Source organism: Sphaeramia orbicularis, chromosome 18 (assembly GCF_902148855.1).
Source record: "Sphaeramia orbicularis chromosome 18, fSphaOr1.1, whole genome shotgun sequence".
NCBI classification, from domain to species: domain Eukaryota; kingdom Metazoa; phylum Chordata; class Actinopteri; order Kurtiformes; family Apogonidae; genus Sphaeramia; species Sphaeramia orbicularis.
Genome location: NC_043974.1, coordinates 40167708 through 40173316, shown reverse-complemented (window position 1 = coordinate 40173316; position 5609 = coordinate 40167708). Strand labels below are relative to the sequence as shown.

The 5609-nt window shown below is 32.4% G+C and overlaps 1 long non-coding RNA gene across 1 annotated transcript in view; it reads right to left on the bottom strand.

The window, feature by feature from the left end:
• Positions 1 to 1589: 1589 nt before the first annotated feature.
• The window catches only part of LOC115438772 (uncharacterized), a 17250-nt gene continuing 13230 nt past the window's right edge, over positions 1590 to 5609 (bottom strand). The window contains exon 3 of the long non-coding RNA XR_003938156.1: positions 1590 to 1602. This is a non-coding gene — a long non-coding RNA (uncharacterized LOC115438772). The remainder of the gene's footprint in view (positions 1603 to 5609) is intronic.

The window sequence follows — 5609 nt, the reverse complement described above, 5'->3', positions numbered from 1 at the left end:
TACACTTTACTGATCATGTACATGTTCATTACAGCTCAGAGTAAATTCAAAGGTTATTATATTAGAAACAGAAAACTGTTAAAATCTTTCATTAACTGAACATAAACCCAGTGTGTCCATCCACTATCGATGATCCAACTCCATGGGTTTTACTGGTGAATCAATGTTGTAGAAGATCACGGTGTTTCCACGGTAACTACAGAGCCTCTGAACGTCCAAATGGGTCATATCTGATGACCATGAAAAGACGACAAACTGTATTTTACACCAATTATTGACATGTATTGATAGGATTAACAGATCGACAGGTATTAAAACATTTTCCACACACACCCTTTATTTAACCAGGTTAAAAACAGCCTCATTGACATTGCAAATTTGTTTTTCCAGAGTGACCTGGCCAAGAAAAACAGCCTAACACACAGTTTCTGACAAGATTAGACATTATCAACACATAATATAAAAACTTACAATCAATAGTGACAAGACAACCATTTGTGCAAGTTTAAAAACAGTTACAGTGACCAAGCTCAAAGATTTCACGCTCCTTTAAAATAGCTTTAACCTTTTCAAGCATGAATTATGAGAACCTTACTCAAGATTTTTTTTTGTGTTGAGTGTTTTTATTCCTCTTTATGCATGAAAAAACACAATAAGATTGATCTTTTTTTTTTATTGAGTTACAAAAATATCCACTCAGCTGGACACTATACGTTTAATGTTTGAAGCAAAGAAACATGCTTTTACCGACTGAAACTATGAAACATATTTTTTTAATGCTGCTAATCAGATGTTTTCTCATGTTTTTAATGTACTGTAAAATCAGTTATTACTCACTCAGATAATATACAACAAACTAGAAGCACTCGGAGAGCACAGACCTCCGCCAAGGCTGATCAGTGCCCCCCCCCCCCCCCCCCCCCCGTGGGCCCCCCCACCCCCGATCACCACCAAAATGTAATCATTTCTTCCTTATCCCATTTCCAACAAACCCTGAAAATTTCATCCAAATCTGTCCATAACTTTTTGAGTTATGTTGCACACTAACGGACAGACAAACAAACAGACAAACAAACAAACCCTGGCAAAAACATAACCTCCTTGGCGGAGGTAAAAAAAAAATTTGTTAAAAAAAAAAAAAAATTAAAAATTACAGTCCAATAACAATTAGCAATTAATTTACACTCATATGTTACAGCAAATCAGGTTTATCAAGAACAGGAACATTACAGTAATGCTATGAATTTCAGTGTATAGGATGGTGCATAAGGGTCAAAACAGAATTCAAAATCTCTGACGGGACATTTTAGGGGCAATATGACAGATTTGTGTTGCTAAATGACCCACATTTTTACTTTTAAATCCAGTTTTGCTATAGTTGGACCATAAGGGATTATCCAAAACAAGGAGCTACTTTATATTGAAATAAATGTTGGAATGGCAATCAATTAAAGTTCACTCTCTGACGGGACATGACTGTGTTTTGACCAGTAAGTGTCCGCTGTGTTGGCTGATATGCAAGTAAAACAACAAAATCCATGAACATACACGAGAACAGCTGTCCACTGTAGTGACCATTATGCATGAAAGGGTTAAATTCACCTTTTGTAGCAAGTTCAGATAGATGTAGTTTGTTTTGCAGGACGTTCAATGCAGGGGGGTGGGGGGGGCAGCATATTAAAACGCAGTCTGACCCAACTCTTGACTCGAGGAACCACCATCAGGATGTTTTTCTGCAAACACAGAGCATACTGTTGTTGGTTTTTCCACATATAAGCACAGAGGTGAGATGGGAGGAGCCTGAGAATACATTTATAAATGAAAATGAAGTGATGACACCACCTGTGAATGTACAGAGAAGAGAATCCAGCTGGAGTATATTTATGGGTTAATGAAAAGCATCAGGTGTAGGAGGAAAAAGGGTTAAAATAACACAATCACAACACGACACCATTAGTTCCAATACACTGTTGACCATTAAGTTGGAATAAAATACACTTGTACATCTTCTCATGAAATGATTGTGTTAATGTGATTTATTATTGATAGATAAAATGTAACTGGAGCTCATTATGTAATCATTACATCTGGTTAAAGGTGACTGTAGCAGCTTTTGGCATCAATGAAACAGCGTAGAGTTTCATCAGTGAACGCCATGAAACTAAAACACAAACATTTGTACATGCAAAGTCTACTGAAGTTACATTTTCTTTAAAAGCACAGACATTACTGAAATCAAACATATTACACATAATTAAAGTTATAATTTAATACACACATATTTCAAACAAAAAAAAACAAAACATGCCACTACTATTAACTACCACATACATTGCTCAATCGAATAGCAACAGGTACGCAAACCAAACTGGACAAAAAAAAAACATTCCGCATGAATATCAAGCTTGATATTTGTTCAAATATGTCAACTAAATCAAACTTACATGTTCTTTCAGCTCTCCTCACTCCTACTCTGCTCTGTGTGGCAAAACAGGTGTGTGTCAATCAGCCTGATTTATCCCAAAAGGGGGCGTGGCCACAATTTAAAAAAAAAAAAAAAAAAAAAGGGAAGAAAACCCAGCAGAAACCAAAAGAAAAAGAAAATCCAAAATAATAAACCAAAATAAAAAAGATAATTTAAAATAATAAACCAAAAGAAAAAAGAAAATCCAAAATAATGAACCAAAATAAAAAGAAAATTCAAAATAATAAACCAAAATAAAAGAAAATCCAAAATAATAAACCAAAATAAGAAGAAAAATCTAAATAATAAACCAAAAGAAAAAGAAAATCCAAAATAATAAACCAAAATAAAACAAAAATCCTAAATAATAAACCAAAATAAAAAGAAAATTCCAAATAATAAACCAAAATAAAAAGAAAATTCAAAATAATAAACCAAAATAAAAAGAAAATCCAAAATAATAAACCAAAATAAAAAGAAAATCCAAAATAATGAACCAAAATAAAACAAAAATCCAAAATAATAAACTAAAATAAAAAGAAAATTCAAAATAATAAACCAAAATAAAAAGAAATTCCAAAATAATAAACCAAAATAAAAAGAAAATTCAAAATAATAAACCAAAATAAAAAGAAAATCCAAAATAATAAACCAAAATAAAAGACAATCCAAAATAACAAACCAAAATAAAAGAAAATCCCAAATAATAAACCAAAATTTAAAAAGAAATCAAAATAACAAACCAAAATAAAAAGAAAATCCAAAATAATAAACCAAAATAAAAAGAAAATCCAAAATAATAAACCAAAATAAAAAGAAAATCCAAAATAATAAACCTGTCAGCCAGCCACTAACAGTGATTACTGATGTGTTTAAATAGAATAAACAAAGGAAAGCGTCTGAAACCAAACGCCTCTGTACTTTTATTGGTATTTGTTGAAGTGGATGCTGGAACTGTGTCCCACTGGTGCACAGTCATATGGGCCTAAGACTGTCCACAGCACAGCTTAATGTGTTTACAGTGTGTGGACTAAACACTGACAGGGTTGCACCAACAAACAGATTATTGTAATCAGTGTTTAGCATATAGCCAAATAAAGATTTAAGATTTAATCACGCAAAGCCCTGTTATAAAAATAAAAGCCCATCTCTGTTTAATAACGTACATGATTATCTGAAATAAATAAATAAATGAGTAAATAAATAAATAAATAAATAAATAAATGAGTAAATAAATAAATAAATAAATAAATGAGGCCTGGATTTGTGTGTTTCCTATGTGACAGTTTAGCTAAATATCTGGGTTGTTTATGAAAGCTCAACAGAGTAGATCTCCTTTGAATTTATTTATTTATTTATTTATTTATTTAACCCATAAAGACCCAAACAGCCACTTCTGACCACAATCACCTACTGATCTAAAATGTTTAATAATTTCTGAACCACTAAACCTATTAATATGTTAAAATAATTGGAGTAAAATACAGTTATTCATCTTTTCATGGTCATCAGATATGACCCATTTGGATGTTCAGAGGCTCCGTAGTTACCATGGAAACACCATCATCTTCTACAACATTGATTCACCAGTAAAACCCATGGAGTTGGATCAATGACAATGGATGACCACACTTGTTTTTACATTCAGGTATTGATGTATTTGCTGAAAAAGTCACTTTTTCTTCAGTTTTCTCTATTTCTGATATAATAACAGTCAATTTACTCTGAGCTGTTAGAAATATGTAAATGATCAGTGAATTAAATATACGAAAATACCTGATTCACATTGAAAAAAGTCTAAATAAAAAGGATAATATTACAATAAATGGAGAAAAAACACTTAAGATAGGTTAAGTATTGAGAAAAAACACAACTGCCATAAAAGTAGTACAGGGCCTTCATGGGTTCATTAAACGTGACAAAATTACATTTTTATTTTAATAAATCTTTATGAAAAACATTAATTAAGTTCTCTCCAGAAAAAAATAAGAAAGAGCAAACACATTTTAAACAAATTATTAGTTGATGAAATGATGTTACATTTTTGGGGACACCCTGTATTATAACCTTGCTCCGTAGTTACCATGGAAACACCGTCATCTTCTACAACATTGATTCACCAGTAAAACCCATGGAGTTGGATCAATGACAGTGGATGGACACACTTGGTTTATGTTCAGCTGAAAAGTGATTTTTTTTCTTCAGTTTTCTCTGTTTTTGATAGAATATCCCTCAACATCATGGGTTTTACTGGTGAATCAAGATGACGGTGTTTCCACGGTAACTACGGAGCCTCTGAACGTCCAAATGGGTCATATCTGATGACCATGAAAAGATGACAAACTGTAGTTTACACCAATTATTGACATGGATTGATAGGATTAGTGGCTCTAAGGTAATTAAACATGTTAGATCAGTTGATCCTTTTGGTCACTGGTGTAAATTAAATCATTTTTAATTAGCTTTATTGTTAATTAACCCATAAAGACCCAAACAACCACTGGTGACCAAGACTATCTACTGGTCTAAAACGTCTAACACCTGTTGATCCACTAATCCTATCGATTTCTATCTATCTCTGTTTCTGATATAATAACCTTTGAATTTACTCTGAGCTGTAATGAACATCTACATGATCAGTGAATTAAATATAGGAAAATACATAATTTACATCGAAAAAAGACAAAATAAAAAGCATAATATTACAAAAAATGGTGAAAAAAACCCACTTAAGATAGGCTAAATATTGAGGAAAAAAAAACAACTGCCACAAAAGTAGTACTGGGTCGTTATGGGTTAATTAAACATGACAAAATTTCATCTTTATTTTAATTAACCTAAAAAAAAAAAAAACCCCAAACAAAACAAAACATTAATCAAGTCCTCTCTCTTGATGCAGCTCTAATTACCATGACCTCCAACACAGCTCCATTTCAGTGTGTCCTGTCTTGTGTTAATTTAGCAATGACATTTTATTGGTAAACACGACAACCGGTGTTTTATAATCAATTTAGACACAATTAAAGCAGCTGTAAAAAGCCAATTAGTCGCGTTGTGTTGCTGTTGTCGTTGTCATTGGGTGTTTACCTTCACAATTTGTTCCAGTGCCGTCCAGCGTGCAGTTCCTCCTGCGGGGCCCTTCCCT